The sequence below is a fragment of the Cherax quadricarinatus genome, chromosome 12, assembly GCF_038502225.1.
Source record: "Cherax quadricarinatus isolate ZL_2023a chromosome 12, ASM3850222v1, whole genome shotgun sequence".
NCBI lineage: Eukaryota > Metazoa > Arthropoda > Malacostraca > Decapoda > Parastacidae > Cherax > Cherax quadricarinatus.
The window spans coordinates 40,838,837-40,855,393 of record NC_091303.1 but is presented as its reverse complement, the minus strand read 5'-3'; the positions used below and the strand labels follow the sequence as shown (position 1 = coordinate 40,855,393).

The 16,557-nt window shown below is 46.4% G+C and overlaps 1 long non-coding RNA gene across 1 annotated transcript in view; it reads right to left on the bottom strand.

The window, feature by feature from the left end:
* Positions 1–384: 384 nt before the first annotated feature.
* LOC138852619 (uncharacterized) overlaps positions 385–16,557 on the bottom strand; it is a 463,917-nt gene continuing 447,744 nt past the window's right edge. Inside the window, exon 3 of the long non-coding RNA XR_011391918.1 lies at positions 385–552. This is a non-coding gene — a long non-coding RNA (uncharacterized lncRNA). The remainder of the gene's footprint in view (positions 553–16,557) is intronic.

Sequence of the window (16,557 nt, the reverse complement as noted above, 5' to 3'; positions counted from 1 at the left end):
ATTAGTATAGCTTTCGAGAGTAAATGTGTGAGTGAGATGACCGAGAAAATGATTGAGTTTTCGGTCAGGATAAACACTTAACTTTATCATTTATGTCCTGGAGTACATGGCGCTGAGGTCTCTGACAGGACTCATCTGTGGCTCGGAAGAACGTTCCCAGCACGACACTTTGATAGAACTTTCACTTCGTCTAAGGAACACCTAGAACACTTAACATACTCAGTACGACACAGAGAAAACACTCACTTTGTCTAAGGAACACCTAGAACACTTGCTTGTGTCTCCTAGTAAGATTAGAGCTAGTGTCTCCTGGTAGAGACGATAGACTAGGACTTACCTGTGGCTCCATGAAAGAACACAACGGACTACGAGACTCACCTGTTGGTCTTGGAGAAGGAGGTAGTCTTGAGTTTCATAGGTCTAAAGTTGGGCGAGGCGGGCACAGCTGGAGGCACGCCGGGAGCCACAAAGGTGTCATGCCGAGGCAGGGGTCGAGGCACGATCCTCTGCTCCGTCTGGGGCGTGCTGGGGGCTGACTTGGCAGCCCCGGGTCTGCAGAAGAGACAAGTCTTCAGTTACTACAAGGTTGCTGGGTCGATATGGCATTTTACTGCCATATTAGTTACGGCAGCTTATGTAAAGTGGTCCAGGAAAACCGCTGAGAGCTTGACCATGTACGTGAAAGTTAAGACTTCCACCTCTCTCAGTCTCTCTCCGTTAACATGCCATAAAGAGCTTTGTTGTTCTCACAAGATACTTTTATCACTACAGTTTTTTTATATTATTCGGTAATTATATTTCAAGGAAAAAATATGACTGTAAAAGTTCAGTTCGGATTCCTTTATATAATTACAGCTTTTATATATAAAGACGGCAGATTATAAGTGTATATATATATATATATATATATATATATATATATATATATATATATATCTTTCTTTCTTTCTTTCAACACACCAGCCGTATCCCACCGAGGTGGGGTGGCCCAAAAGGAAAAACAAAAATTTCTCCTTTCATATTTAGTAATATATACAGGAGAAGGGGTTACTAGCCCCTTGCTCCTGGCATTTTAGTCGCCTCTTACAACACGCATAGCTTACGGAGGAAGAATTCTGTTCCACTTCCCCATGGAGATAAGAGGAAATAAACAAGAACAAGAGCTAGTAAGAAAATAGAAGAAAACCCAGAGGGGTGTGTATACATATGCTTGTACATGTATGTGTAGTGTGACCTAAGTGTAAGCAGAAGTAGCAAGACGTACCTGAAACCTTGCATGTTTATGAGACAGAAAAAACACCAGCAATCCTACCATCGTGTAAAACCAGTGAAGCGAGAAGACATTTCAAAGCACCGTTTCAAGGTAAATTGTGGAAATGCTGTGCAGTTTGTGAATGTTGGCGAGTGGTGGTGGTAGTGAGGAAGACGGCCGGTGGAGGTGTGGGGGAGTACAAGGCCTACACTGTTTATGAGTACCGGCCAAGATTATCGTACATACAAACCTCGAAAAGCTCTTATAAAAACATGTATATCCAGCACCATGCACCATGCTTCTAGTTAACGTGGAAATGTTTGTGAAATTAATGTTAACGAGGGAGTGACCAGTCAGTGCATCCACCCCCACGTCACGGGGGTGGGTGGAAGAGGTGGGATGTGTAACTAGATGGTGAGTGAACACATTGGTTCAGCAGTGCCCATACCCACATTGTTCATAGTGTACATGGGAAACAAATAAAGTTATGTGTATTGTAAGACAGTGTGAACAATATATAGTGTGCAAGTCCATGTGTATTGTACTCCCCGGGATAACCCCACTCAACCTGCGCCTCCCCCACCTAATTCCCAAGGGAAGTTTTCCCCTTCCCCTCCCGGCCCCTCAAACTCCACCAGGCCACCACGGTCAAGTTCACTACCTCCCACGCACCATACCCACCCAGCATGTCATATTCCACTCCTATTGTCTAGTTTAGCAGATGGATGCCAACCAGGAGGAAGCAAGCAGCCAGGGAAATGGCACGGCTGGCAATACTAGGAGAGGCAAGTGTCGGTCATGCTTACAGCTTCGTTGTCTCAACTCTAATGGTTTCCTCCGCAAACACGGTAGTTGCCCTGGTTCAGGATGTCCTCCTGTGGAAAGTGATGATCCAGAGCCACCTCAGGCACCTGAACCCACTCCAACAGATTTTATCTCATCAGACAATCTCTTGGAAGCAATCAAAGCAACAGGTACGAGGACACTCACACATATTCCCAAAGCAGCCCGTCCACACGCAGCTGGGAAACTTACAGACCTCCTGAAAAAAGTAAACGATGGTTCCACTATCTTAAATGCTCCACCAACCATCAAGGCATGGCACAACCTGCTACTTTTTGGCAATGTCTGCTTAGCTGTGCCGGAAAGAAGGGGAAAGAGGCTAGCCTCAATGATAATTAAATCCTTAAGAGATTTTCCTAGAGTTGATAACCTCATTCACCTTCCCCGTCAACACAAAAAAGGGAGAGGCAGAACCCCCACTCACTCTACTGACAGTGAAAAAGTCAGAGTCCAGGTGAGCAAGAAAATTGAAGAGGGCAACACAGTGGGGGCAATCAGAATTATTACCAGTGAAGATACAGTTGCTCCCAGGGATGCTGACACGGCTGAAGCACTTAGAGGAAAGCACCCTGCCAGGGAAACCAGTGGCACCAACAGTTCCAACACCTCTGTCCCCACTATGGAACCATTGATTGTGGAAGACTCAGACATTTACAAAGCAATAATGTCGTTCCCATCTGGCTCTGCTGGGGGTTACACTGGAATAAGGCCACAGCATTTAAAGGAAATGGTTAATCCAGTTATTGGGGAAATTGCAGAGACACTGCTTTCAGAGATCACAAGGTTCGTCAACAATTCCTTGGCTGGTCTGATTCCTGATGAAATTAGACCTTTCTTTTTTGGTGCAACACTTTGTGCACTTAAAAAGAAGGATGGAGGAATTCGGCCAATTGCAGTAGGCAACACGTTACGCCGCCTCGTATCCAAAGCTGCTGTCCGAAGTATTCGTGCACAGGCAGCCTTGATGCTTCAACCAAACCAGCTTGGCTTTGGGGTCTCTCAAGGAAGTGAAGCAGCGGTTCATGCAACAAGGGCATATATCAACAACCTGCCTGAGGACAATGCAGTGGTAAAATTAGATTTCAAGAATGCGTTCAATCTCCTGAAAAGAGACGTGGTATTAGCAGCAGTACAAGAACATTTCCCTGGTCTCTTCCCTTTTGTTTCAGCTGGGTATAGCAAGGAATCAATGCTTCTCTTTGGAGAGCATGAAATCACATCATCGGAGGGTGTCCAACAAGGAGATCCTCTTGCACCATTTCTCTTCTGTATTGCAGTTAGGGAAATCACAGTCAGACTGACCAGCGAGCTAAACATCTGGTTCCTAGATGATGGCACACTAGCAGGTACAAAGGAGTCCCTCCTACATGACCTTACACAGGTAATGACACGGGGACAGGAAATGGGTCTCATCCTGAATCCATCCAAATGTGAAATCATCTCAGTCAGTCAACAAGTGATAAATGCAGTGAGATCAAAACTACCAGGAGCAGCAGTCATTGCCCCCACAAATAGTGTCTTGCTAGGAGCACCTCTGGGAAGCAATGCCATTGACACAATTCTCAGGAAGAAATTGGAAGAGTTAAGGAGAATGGAACAACGAATAGGCAATCTGGACACCCACGATGCCTTGTACCTTCTCACAAAGTGCTTGAGTCTGCCCAGGTTGACATATTTCCTAAGATGTGCACCTTCATATGATAACCCTATACTGCACGAATATGACAGTATTCTGAGGCAGATTTTTACGAAAGTACTTAACCTTACTCTAGAAGACGGGCAGTGGAACCAAGCTACACTTCCAGTCAGACTAGGAGGCATTGGTGTCCGCAAGTCATCACAGATTGCGTTACCTGCTTTTCTGTCCTCGTGTATTGCATCCAGAGAGCTTGTAGCAGCGATTCTCCCTGAACATCTTAGGGACAAGATTGGAGCCCAGGACCAAAAATTCATTGACGGAGCAATGATCTGGGATAATCTAACGGGCTCAGAAACCAGACCTACTCCCCCCAACAACTACAAACAATCGCACTGGGATGGTCCAATAGTGGAAAATATAGCCTCAACGATGCTTCAGAGTGTGTCAGGGAAGGATAGAGCCCGCCTCCTGGCAGTGAGAGCCCCTCATGCTGGGGACTTTCTGTTGGCTGTTCCCAACTCCAGCCTTGGCACACGCCTCGACCCACAGACCATCCGCATCGGTGTTGCCCTTCGACTTGCCGCCCCTATTCTCGCCGAACACAGGTGTATTTGTGGCAGTGAAGCAGCAGACCGATTCGGGTACCATGGTCTTGTGTGCCGTAAATCCGAGGGAAAGATTGCAAGACATGAGGAGGTTAATAACATTATCAAGAGGAGCCTCACAACAGCTGGATGCCCAGCAGTAAGGGAGCCACCCCAACTATGCAGATCTGATGGCAGCCAGAAGCGTCCAGATGGTATCACCCTTCAAGCCTGGACAGATGGGAAGCAGGTGGTGTGGGACTATACATGTGCATCTACCTTGGCTGATACCTATCTCCAATACACCAGGGAGGAAGGAGGGGCAGCTGCCAGCTTTAGGGAGTCCCAAAAGTCTAGAAAATATGGAGAACTTGCCCATCATTATATGTTTGTTCCCATAGGCTCAGAGACCCTTGGCTCATGGGGAAAGAGTGCATCTAATTTCCTTAAGGAGCTGGGAAAAAGACTCATCAGGGTAACTAGGGATCCCAGGGCAGCTAGTTTTCTGTTCCAGCGGCTCAGTGCGGCTGTTCAAAGGGGTAATGCATGCTGCATTTTGGGCACACGCCCCAGCTCTGAGGAGCTGGATGAGATTTTCGCCTTATAATCGGTGATACACACGTAACAACATGTACCGTATATGCCACCTTTATATCAACAATGTATCTCTTAAATCTTCTGTGCCATATTATGTAATAAAATATTCCTATTGGTAAAAAAAAAAAAAAAAATAGTTCAAAAGATGGGGTGGTAGGGGAAGTGGAATATTCAAATGGCTTCAGGAAGAAATCCAAATATTCTTCCTTGAAGCCTTTTTATCCACTTCTCCGAGGCTATGGGTCCCACAATTTATATATATATATATATATCAACAAATTTTGTTGAAAATAAGAAAAAGTTTTGGAGTGAGATTAACAAGTTAAGAAAGCCTAGAGAACAAATGGATTTGTCAGTTAAAAATAGGAGAGGAGAGTTATTAAATGGAGAGTTAGAGGTATTGGGAAGATGGAAGGAATATTTTGAGGAATTGTTAAATGTTGATGAAGATAGGGAAGCTGTGATTTCGTGTATAGGGCAAGGAGGAATAACATCTTGTAGGAGTGAGGAAGAGCCAGTTGTGAGTGTGGGGGAAGTTCGTGAGGCAGTAGGTAAAATGAAAGGGGGTAAGGCAGCCGGGATTGATGGGATAAAGATAGAAATGTTAAAAGCAGGTGGGGATATAGTTTTGGAGTGGTTGGTGCAATTATTTAATAAATGTATGGAAGAGGGTAAGGTACCTAGGGATTGGCAGAGAGCATGCATAGTTCCTTTGTATAAAGGCAAAGGGGATAAAAGAGAGTGCAAAAATTATAGGGGGATAAGTCTGTTGAGTGTACCTGGTAAAGTGTATGGTAGAGTTATAATTGAAAGAATTAAGAGTAAGACGGAGAATAGGATAGCAGATGAACAAGGAGGCTTTAGGAAAGGTAGGGGGTGTGTGGACCAGGTGTTTACAGTGAAACATATAAGTGAACAGTATTTAGATAAGGCTAAAGAGGTCTTTGTGGCATTTATGGATTTGGAAAAGGCGTATGACAGGGTGGATAGGGGGGCAATGTGGCAGATGTTGCAAGTGTATGGTGTAGGAGGTAGGTTACTGAAAGCAGTGAAGAGTTTTTACGAGGATAGTGAGGCTCAAGTTAGAGTATGTAGGAAAGAGGGAAATTTTTTCCCAGTAAAAGTAGGCCTTAGACAAGGATGTGTGATGTCACCGTGGTTGTTTAATATATTTATAGATGGGGTTGTAAGAGAAGTAAATGCGAGGGTCTTGGCAAGAGGCGTGGAGTTAAAAGATAAAGAATCACACACAAAGTGGGAGTTGTCACAGCTGCTCTTTGCTGATGACACTGTGCTCTTGGGAGATTCTGAAGAGAAGTTGCAGAGATTGGTGGATGAATTTGGTAGGGTGTGCAAAAGAAGAAAATTAAAGGTGAATACAGGAAAGAGTAAGGTTATGAGGATAACAAAAAGATTAGGTGATGAAAGATTGAATATCAGATTGGAGGGAGAGAGTATGGAGGAGGTGAACGTATTCAGATATTTGGGAGTGGACGTGTCAGCGGATGGGTCTATGAAAGATGAGGTGAATCATAGAATTGATGAGGGAAAAAGAGTGAGTGGTGCACTTAGGAGTCTGTGGAGACAAAGAACTTTGTCCTTGGAGGCAAAGAGGGGAATGTATGAGAGTATAGTTTTACCAACGCTCTTATATGGGTGTGAAGCGTGGGTGATGAATGTTGCAGCGAGGAGAAGGCTGGAGGCAGTGGAGATGTCATGTCTGAGAGCAATGTGTGGTGTGAATATAATGCAGAGAATTCGTAGTTTGGAAGTTAGGAGGAGGTGCGGGATTACCAAAACTGTTGTCCAGAGGGCTGAGGAAGGGTTGTTGAGGTGGTTCGGACATGTAGAGAGAATGGAGCGAAACAGAATGACTTCAAGAGTATATCAGTCTGTAGTGGAAGGAAGGCGGGGTAGGGGTCGGCCTAGGAAGGGTTGGAGGGAGGGGGTAAAGGAGGTTTTGTGTGCGAGGGGCTTGGACTTCCAGCAGGCATGCGTGAGCGTGTTTGATAGGAGTGAATGGAGACAAATGGTTTTTAATACTTGACGTGCTGTTGGAGTGTGAGCAAAGTAACATTTATGAAGGGATTCAGGGAAACCGGCAGGCCGGACTTGAGTCCTGGAGATGGGAAGTACAGTGCCTGCACTCTGAAGGAGGGGTGTTAATGTTGCAGTTTAAAAACTGTAGTGTAAAGCACCCTTCTGGCAAGACAGTGATGGAGTGAATGATGGTGAAAGTTTTTCTTTTTCGGGCCACCCTGCCTTGGTGGGAATCGGCCGGTGTGATAATAAAAAAAAAAATATATATATATATATATATATATATATATATATATATATATATATATACATATATATATATATATATATACATATATATATATATACATATATATATATATACATATATATATATATACATATATATATATATATATATATATATATATATATATATATATATATAATGATCGGTTTACATTTCAAATACATAATGAGTGCAGGTTCACAGGTGCTAAACATAATTTCCACTGGATGAAGAGGCAGGAGTCTGTAAGAGAAGCCTCATCATAACAGTCTTGTATATCACGCTGCTTGTGACAATATGTCGAGGTAGACACCGTACAATGATCAAGCTGTCAATGTATTATAACTGTAACAACCGGTATGACGGTTAGTAAGTGTACCCTGTGATCCCTTCAGAGTGGTATTCACTCACATCTCTAGCTGAGAGAAGTGTGGTTGAAATCTGGACCTCGGCTTGGCAGATGGACATATTGCTACCTATTAAAACTACACCCAGTGCACAACGAAGTCGCCTTCTGGTCCTTTATGCACTCCCCACAACAATGACAGCTGTGCTGGGGTGCTGAACATCATCACCCCAGCACTGCAGTCATGTTTCAGATCACGACATCGACGTCAGTGCTGGGGTGAAGAAGCACTATCACCCCAGCACTGCAGTCATGGTTCAGGTCATGACATCAGTTCTGGGGCGCTGAAGGAACAATCCCAGCACTGTAGTCATGCTTCAGGTCATGACAACAGTGCTGGGGTGCTGAAGTAACACCTCCCCAGCACTGCAGTCATGCTTCACGTCAATATTAGCTGTGCAGATGCTGTTCACACAGACTGAGGTTGCTTCATTACAACCAGCGTGCTAGTAGTCACGAGTCTGGTGAGTGGTAATCAAGTGAACCAGGAAGTATAGGTGACAGGGAAGCTTGGCTGCCACAGTAGAATTTCACTCCATGATTGGTGGACGGTGGATCAAGTCACCATGCACTGGTTTATCCACATGGGTTTAGTTCTTCAATATACTACAGTTGGTGTCACAAATTCTGTGGAGTTACTGTCCAGGGCGGCCTAGTCAGGGACCTGGCCCGATGACAGTGACCATGCAGGGAAGTCTTGTCTGGGACCAGGCCACGGGGAGTAACCCTCCTGGAAGGTCTGGTCTGGGACCAGGCCACGGGGACAGTGACCCTACAGGGAGGTCTGGTCTATGACTGGGCCCCGGTGGCAAGCCTGGTCCTACAAATGGTTCCTGGAGTTTAACCCCACCAAGTGCAATGTCATGAAGCTTGGGGAAATACAAAAAAGACCGCATATGGAGTACAGGCTACGGGGTAAAAGAGTGCAAAACTCACTCAAAGAAAAGGATCTTGGGGTGATCATTACACCGAACACATCTCGTGACTCGCACATCAAACAAATAACCGCTGCAGTGTACAGGCGACTGGAAAACCTAAGAAGAGCATTTCAGCATCTAAGGAGTCATTCACGACACTACACTGTGTACGTTAGACCCATATTGGAGTATGCATCACCAGTATGGAACCCACACCTGGTCAAACACGTCAAGAAATTGGAAAAAGTGCAAAGGTTTGCAACAAGACTATTCCTTAGCTAAGGAATAGTCTTGCTGCAAACGTTAACCCCTCCACCTGACGACACTGGAGGAAAGGAAGGATATGGGGAACATGATAACGACGTATAACATACTGAGAGGAATTAACAAGGTGGACAGGAATAGAATGTTTCAGAGATGGGACACAAGAACAAGGGGCCACAACTGGGAGGATGAAAACTCAGATGAATTACAAGGATGTCAGGAAGTATTTCCTCAGCATTAAATTTATCAGTAAGTGGAACAACCTGTAGAGTGATATAGTGGAAGGAGGATTCATACATAGATATAAGGAGAGGAAGTGGACCTAGTCGCGACCAGTGAAGAGATGGGGCCAGGATGTGACTGGACCCATGCAACCACAAATAGGTGAGCACACACACACACACACACTCATACACACAAACACATAGACACATATACGCACTACCAAACAAAACGCACACACACACAAACAAACACACACACACACACACACACACACACACACACACACACACACACACACACACACACACACACATACACACACACACACACACTTCTGTACAGGGCCAGGAGCTGAGTCTCGACCCCTGCAACCACAATTAGGTGAGTACACACTCACGCACACAAACATACACACACACGGACAAACAAACACACACACACACACACACACACACAGGCACACTGTCCCGCAGACGTGGGTGCACAAGGCTCTGAGAACCTTAGTGCAGTAACTGCTAGCAGTAATCAGTGGTAGTGACAACGTCAGTGAACAATCCTACGAGTGATAACTACTGTTATTAGTTAAAAAAAAGTCGAGAGGAAGCCTGAAATCATTAATATTTCAAAGGGCCAAACCGTTAGGGGGCTAGCAGGCACTGCTGCCACACAGATACAAATATACAAAGATCAAAGTGAGTGTGGAAGCGGGTGTTCAAGAATTACCAGCGTTTGGTTAACAAGTGAAATGTGGGGCAGCATACAGTGAGAGTGAAAAAGTTAATAATCAAAAGGGGAAAGGAAAAATAAAATATACAAAAAGGGAAGGTGGCAGTAGTAGGCCTGCTGAGGCAGTGACGTCACAACAGTTGTATGCCATTATACATATAAAGTGTAACACCGAATGTGAAGTGTATTCTGTCATAAGTGAAAAGTGAAATCACTTGAGGAACGCGGGATGTATGAGCATATATGGTTATAAACATCACGGGTGAAGGATTTTCAAAATAGTGATAGAAGGCCTATGTACAATGACTACGTCATCAGCATCTGGCAACCTGTCATCGCACCGCTGCCAGCACAGGTATTGCTCACCTATTGAGGTTGCATATTGCAGGGTTGAGTTCTGGTCTTGCATCACTGTTAGATACTGGTCACTCACTCCTGCAAGCTATTACCAGAATTAGAGTAGAAATAGCATAGAGGAGAGTGCAAGGTGTAAAGCGGAAGTGAGGGATAACGTCAGACACTTAAGCTGACACAAGCTAAATTTTACAATCTAGCTACTTTCTGTATTTTATAAGTAGAATCGATAAGTGTTAGAAGTACTTGGTAAGCTTTAAAATTACTGGTATTACTACCGGCATTTATTAGCAGTATGAATACTTAGAAGTGGGGGCACACACACACCTACACAGGAATTCACACCTTCCTGTGAAGTGACCCTCTAAACCTCCCTCCCTCTCTCTCCCCTCTCTCTCCCCTCCTCCCCTCTCCCTTTTCCCATCTTTCTCCCCTCTCTCTCCCCTCTCCCTTTTCCCATCTCTCTCCCCTCTCTCTCCCACTATCCTCTCTCTCCCCCCTCTCTCTCTTCCATCTCCCCCTCTCTCCCCCTTCTCCCCTGTCTCTCCCCCTCTTTCTTCCCCTCTCTCCCCCCCTCTCTTTGCCCCCTCTCTCCCTCCCCTCTCTCCTCTCTCTCTCTCTCTCTCTATCTCTCTCTCTCACTCTCTCTCTTCCCCCTTTTCCCTTCTCACTCTCCCCCTCTCTCCTTCTACCTTTCCCTTCTCTCTCTCTCTCCCCCTCTCTCTCACTCTCTCTCTCCCCCTTTTTCCTTCTCACTCTCCCCTTCTCTCTCTCCTTCTACCTTTCCCTTCTCTCTCTCTCTCTCTCTTCCCCATTTTCCCTTCTCACTCTCCCCCTCTCCTACCCTTCCCTTCTCTCTCTTTCCCCCTCTCTCTCACTCTCTCCCCCTTTCCCTTCTCACTCTCCCCCTCTCTCTCTCCTTCTGCCCTTCGCTTCTCTCTCTCTCTCTCTCTCTCTCACTCAAAAAAGAAAAAAGAACAAAATGGAGGGGACTCGCTGGACCCAGGGATCAGATGAGAATGGTTCTGGTAGGGAGGAGTGGATGGAGGAGCAGTGGAAAAGGATGGAACAAGAGTGGGAGAGAAAATTAGAAGAGCTTTCTGAAAAAAAGGGAGAAATCTCTGAGTGAAATTGGAAAAGAGGCTGGAGAAGGAGACGAAGAATTGGGAGGCACAAGTCGAAACTGCAGTAGCCAGAATAAGGGTCCTAGAAGTTGAGTTAAACAGGCTGAAGCGAGTTAAAGGGTCAGTGACCAGAGAAGACACAGCATATGAAGCCGAGAGGCCGAACAGGAAGGAAGGAGATATGAATTATGCTAAGCTCATATCAGCCTGCCAAGAAGGGCCAAGGAGTGAAAGGGAAGAACAGCTGGTTGCAGATGGAGAGGGTGATAGGTCGAATGCTGAGGCACAACCATGCTACCAAGAGCCACTGGAAAAATCAAGGGAGAAAATGACCACATGCAGACAGGATCCAGAGTCACAGAGGGAGAGGCAATGGGAGGAGGAAAGGGCAAAATCAGTGTTTATCCATGGGTTTCAGGAGAGAGAGGAAAGGACACATATGGAAAGACCGCAGGAAGAAAGAAAGGAGACTGAGAAAATCATCACGGAAATAGGTGAAGAAGACATGGACGAGATTGTAAATTTTCAGAAAATAGGGGGGTACTTGAAGGGAAGAAACTGACCGATCAAGCTGATTCTCAGGACAGAAACAGTGTGGAACAGGATCCTCCAAGAGAAACTACGGTTGAAATACTCGGAAGAGTACAAGAGGGTGTTCCTAGACAGAGACACAACACAAACAGAACGACAGCAGCTGAGGGAGAGGACAAAAAAGCGAAAGGAGCTAGGAAAGGAGACAAGGATGGAACCAGCAGAGGTCAGTCAGAGCAGAACAGAGCAGCAAGGGTAAGCAGACACACAACTATCCTCAGACCCCCACAACCTATCACACCATCCCAACACACACTACAATCCATACCCACAGCTTCCACCCAAAACCCAGCTATAGAATCCCACAGTATGCGGCCACGTCTCCCACCCTCTCAGGCGCCCCAAACCACAGTGTTGGAAAGGAAACTGAAGGTATGGTACACAAATGCTGGTGGAATAACAAATAAGCGGGAGGAGTGGCACAAAAGAGTCAAAGAGGCATCACCGGACATCATAGCTCTCACAGAAACCAAGCATACAGGTATGATAGCAGATGCCATCTTTCCAACAGGATACCAGATCGTGAGGAAAGACAGAGGGAACAGGGGGGGGGGTGGAGGAGTGGAACTGCTGATCAAAAATCGATGGAATTTTGATGAGCTGGAGAGAGGAGACAGCGGAGAAGAAAGTGATTAAATAGCAGGAACGCTTCACTCTGGAGGTCATAAGGTGGTAATTGCAGTGATGTATAACCCACCACAGAACAGCAGGAGGCCAAGCCAAGAGTACAACGAGAGCAATAGAGCGATGGATGACACACTGGCTGCAGTGGCCAGAAGACCTCATGCATGCAGGGCAAAACTCCTGATCATGGTTGACTTTAACCGCAAGGACATCGATTGGGAGAACTTGGAGCCACATGGGGGCCAAGATACATGGAGGGCTAAGATGTTGGAGGTAGTACTGGAAAACTTCATGTAACAACACGTAAGGGACACTACAAGAGAGAGAGGAGAGGATGAACCAGCAAGATTGGACTTAGTATTCACCTAGAGTAGTGCAGATATTGAGGACATCACATATGAAAGACCCCTTGGGGCCAGCGGTCATGTGGTTTTAAGCTTCGAATACACAGCAGAGCTACAACTAGAGGGGGAAGCAGGAAGGCCAGGCCGAATGAAGCCAAACTACAAGAAAGAGGACTACACAGGAATGAGGAATTTCCTGAACGGGGTTCAGTGGGACAGAGAACTGGCAGGGAAGCCAGTTAATGACATGATGGAATATGTAGCAACAATGTGCAAGGAGGCTGAGGAGAGGTTTGTACCCAAGGGTAACAGGAATAATGAAAAAGCCAGGATGAGCCCATGGTTCACCCAAAGGTGCAGGGAGGCAAAAACCAAGTGTGCTAGGGAATGGAAGAAATATAGAAGGCAAAGGACCCAGGAGAATAAAGAGAGCAGTCGTAGAGCCAGAAACGAATATACACAGATAAGAAGGGAGGCCCAACGACAATATGAAAACGACATAGCAGCGAAAGCCAAATCTGACCCGAAACAGTTATACAGCCACATCAGGAGCAAAACAACAGTCAAGGACCAGGTAATCAGGCTAAGGAAGGAAGGAGGAGAGATAACAAGAAATGACAGTGAAGTATGTGAGGAACTCAACAGGAGATTCAAAGAAGTGTTCACAGAGGAGACAGAAGGGGCTCCAGAAAGACGGTGAGGTGGGGCACGGCACCAAGAGCAGGACACAGTACACACAACCGAGGAAGAAGTGAAGAGGCTTCCGGGTGAGCTAGATACCTCAAAGGCAATGGGGCCAGATAACATCTCCCCATGGGTCCTGAGAGAGGGAGCAGAGGCGCTATGTATACCCCTAACAACAATATTCATTACATCTATCGAAACAGGGAGATTGCCTGAGGCATGGAAGACAGCAAATGTAGTCCCAGTCTTTAAAAAAGGAGACAGACATGAAACAGTAAACTACAGACCAGTGTCACTGACATGTATAGTATGCAAAGTCATGGAGAAGATTATCAGGAGAAGAGTTGTGGAACACCTAGAAAGGAATGATCTCATCAACAGCAGCCAACATGGTTTCAGGGACGGGAAATCCCGTGTCACAAACCTACTGGAGTTCTATGACAAGGTGACAGCAGTAAGACAAGAGAGAGAGAGGGGTGGGTGGATTGCATTTTCCTAGACTGCAAGAAGGCATTTGACACAATTCCGCATAAGAGATTAGTGCAAAAACTGGAGAACCAAGCAGGGATAACAGGGAAGGCACTACAATGGATCAGGGAATACTTGTCAGGAAGACAGCAGCGAGTCATGGTACGTGGCGAGATGTCAGAGTGGGCACCTGTGACCAGCGGGGTCCCACAGGGGTCAGTACTAGGACCAGTGATGTTTCTGGTATTTGTGAACGACATGACGGAAGGAATACACTCCGAGGTGTCCCTGTTTGCAGATGACGTGAAGTTGATGAGAAGAATTCATTCGATCGACAACCAGGCAGAACTACAAAGGGATCTGGACAGGCTGCAGACCTGGTCCAGCAATTGGCTCCTGGAGTTCAATCCCACCAAGTGCAAAGTCATGAAGATTGGGGAAGGGCAAAGAAGACTGCAGACGGAGTACAGTCTAGGGGGCCAGAGACTACAAACCTCACTCAAGGAAAAAGATCTTGGGGTGAGTATAACACCAGGCACATCTCCTGAAGCGCACATCAACCAAATAACTGCTGCAGCATATGGGCGCCTAGCAAACCTCAGAACAGCATTCCGACATCTTAATAAGGAATCGTTCAGGACCCTGTACACCGTGTACGTTAGGCCCATATTGGAGTATGCGGCACCACTTTGGAACCCACACCTAGCCAAGCACGTAAGGAAACTAGAGAAAGTGCAAAGGTTTGCAACAAGACTAGTCCCAGAGCTAAGAGGTATGTCCTACGAGGAGAGGTTAAGGGACATCAACCTGACGACACCGGAGGACAGGAGAGATAGGGGGGACATGATAATGACATACAAAATACTGAGAGGAATTGACAAGGTGGACAAAGACAGGATGTTCCAGAGATGGGACACAGTTGGAAGTTGAAGACACAGATGAATCACAGAGTAGTCAGGAAGTGGAATAGTTTGGGAAGCGAGGTAGTGGAGGCAGGATCCATACATAGCTTTAAGCAGAGGTATGATAAAGCTCACGGTACAGAGAGAGTGACCTAGTAGCCACCGGTGAAGAGGCGGGACCAGGAGCTTGGACTCGACCCCTGCAACCTCAACTAGGTGAATACAACTAGATGAGTACACAAACACACACACACACACACACACACACACACACACACACACACACACACACACACACACACATACACGCACATACACACATGCTGAGGAACCCAACATCAGATTCAAAGAAGTGTTTACAGAGGAGACAGAAGGGACTCCATAAAGACGGGGAGGTTGGGTACACCATTAAGTGTTGGACACAATACATACAACCGAGGAAGAAGTGAAGAGGCTGCTGAGTGAGCTAGATACCTCAAGAGCAATGGGGCTAGAAAACATATCTCAACGGATCCTGAGAGAGGGGGCAGAGGGAAATCAACCTGACGACACTGGAGGACAGGAGAGATAGGGAGGGATATAAAATACTGAGACATATAAAATACTGAGAGGAATCGAAAAGGTGGATAGAGACAGGATGTTGCAGAGATGGGACACAGAAACAAGGGGACACAGTTGGCAGTTGAAGACTGAGATGAATCACAGAGATGTTAGGAAGTATTTCTTCACTCACAGAGTTGTCAGGAAGTGGAATAGTCTGGGAAGTGATGTAGTGGAGGCAGGATCCATACATAGCTTGAAGAAGAGGCATGATAAAGCTCATGGAGCAGGAAGAGTGACCCAGTAGCAGCCGGTGAAGAGGCGGGGCCAGGAGCTGTGACTCGATCCCTGCAACCTCAACTAGGTGAATACAACTAGGTGAGTACACACACACACCACTTGCAGTTACATGGAACATGCAGGTGTGAGTTGCTTCAACTGTCGTACTATGCCCAGTGGCGCTCACCTGATAACAATGACACTTAACATTTTCATCTTTCGTTTGCCCCTTTCAATCATCCCACTCACCCAGCACATTCACCCACCCACGTGCCACACTCACTCACACCCTCCCTCCACTCACCCCCCTCCCTCCACTCACCCAACCCTCCTCTCACCCCTACCCTCCACTCACCCCCTCCACTCACACCCTCCCTCCACTCACCCCTACCCTCCACTCACGCCCCGTCCACTCACCCCCTCCCTCCACTCACCCCCACCCTCCACTCACCCCCTCCAATCACCCCCTCCCTCCACTCATCCCCCCTCCACTCACCCCTCCCTCCACTCACCCCCTCCCTCCACTAACCCTCCCTCCACTCACCCCCTCCCTCCACTCACCCCCACCCTCCACTCACCTGCCCTGCTAACATTATCTTGCCCGAGAAACTGTGTACAGTCATCGTCAAAATTGAAGTTTGTGATATAAATGTGATGAATGGTTTGAAAAACCGACAAGTTGAAGATTGAGACACTTATGCAGCATATGGGAATCTTTATTCAGGAAACGTTTCGCCACACAGTGGCTTCATCAGTCCAATACAAAGAGGAAGGCGTAAGGAGAGGAGGAGTATGAGGTAATCAGTCCCTCAGCCTGGAGTCGATGTGTTCAGTCCATCAATCTTGTAGAGTGTACAGCATAGGGCCGTAGACGTGGCTTATATAC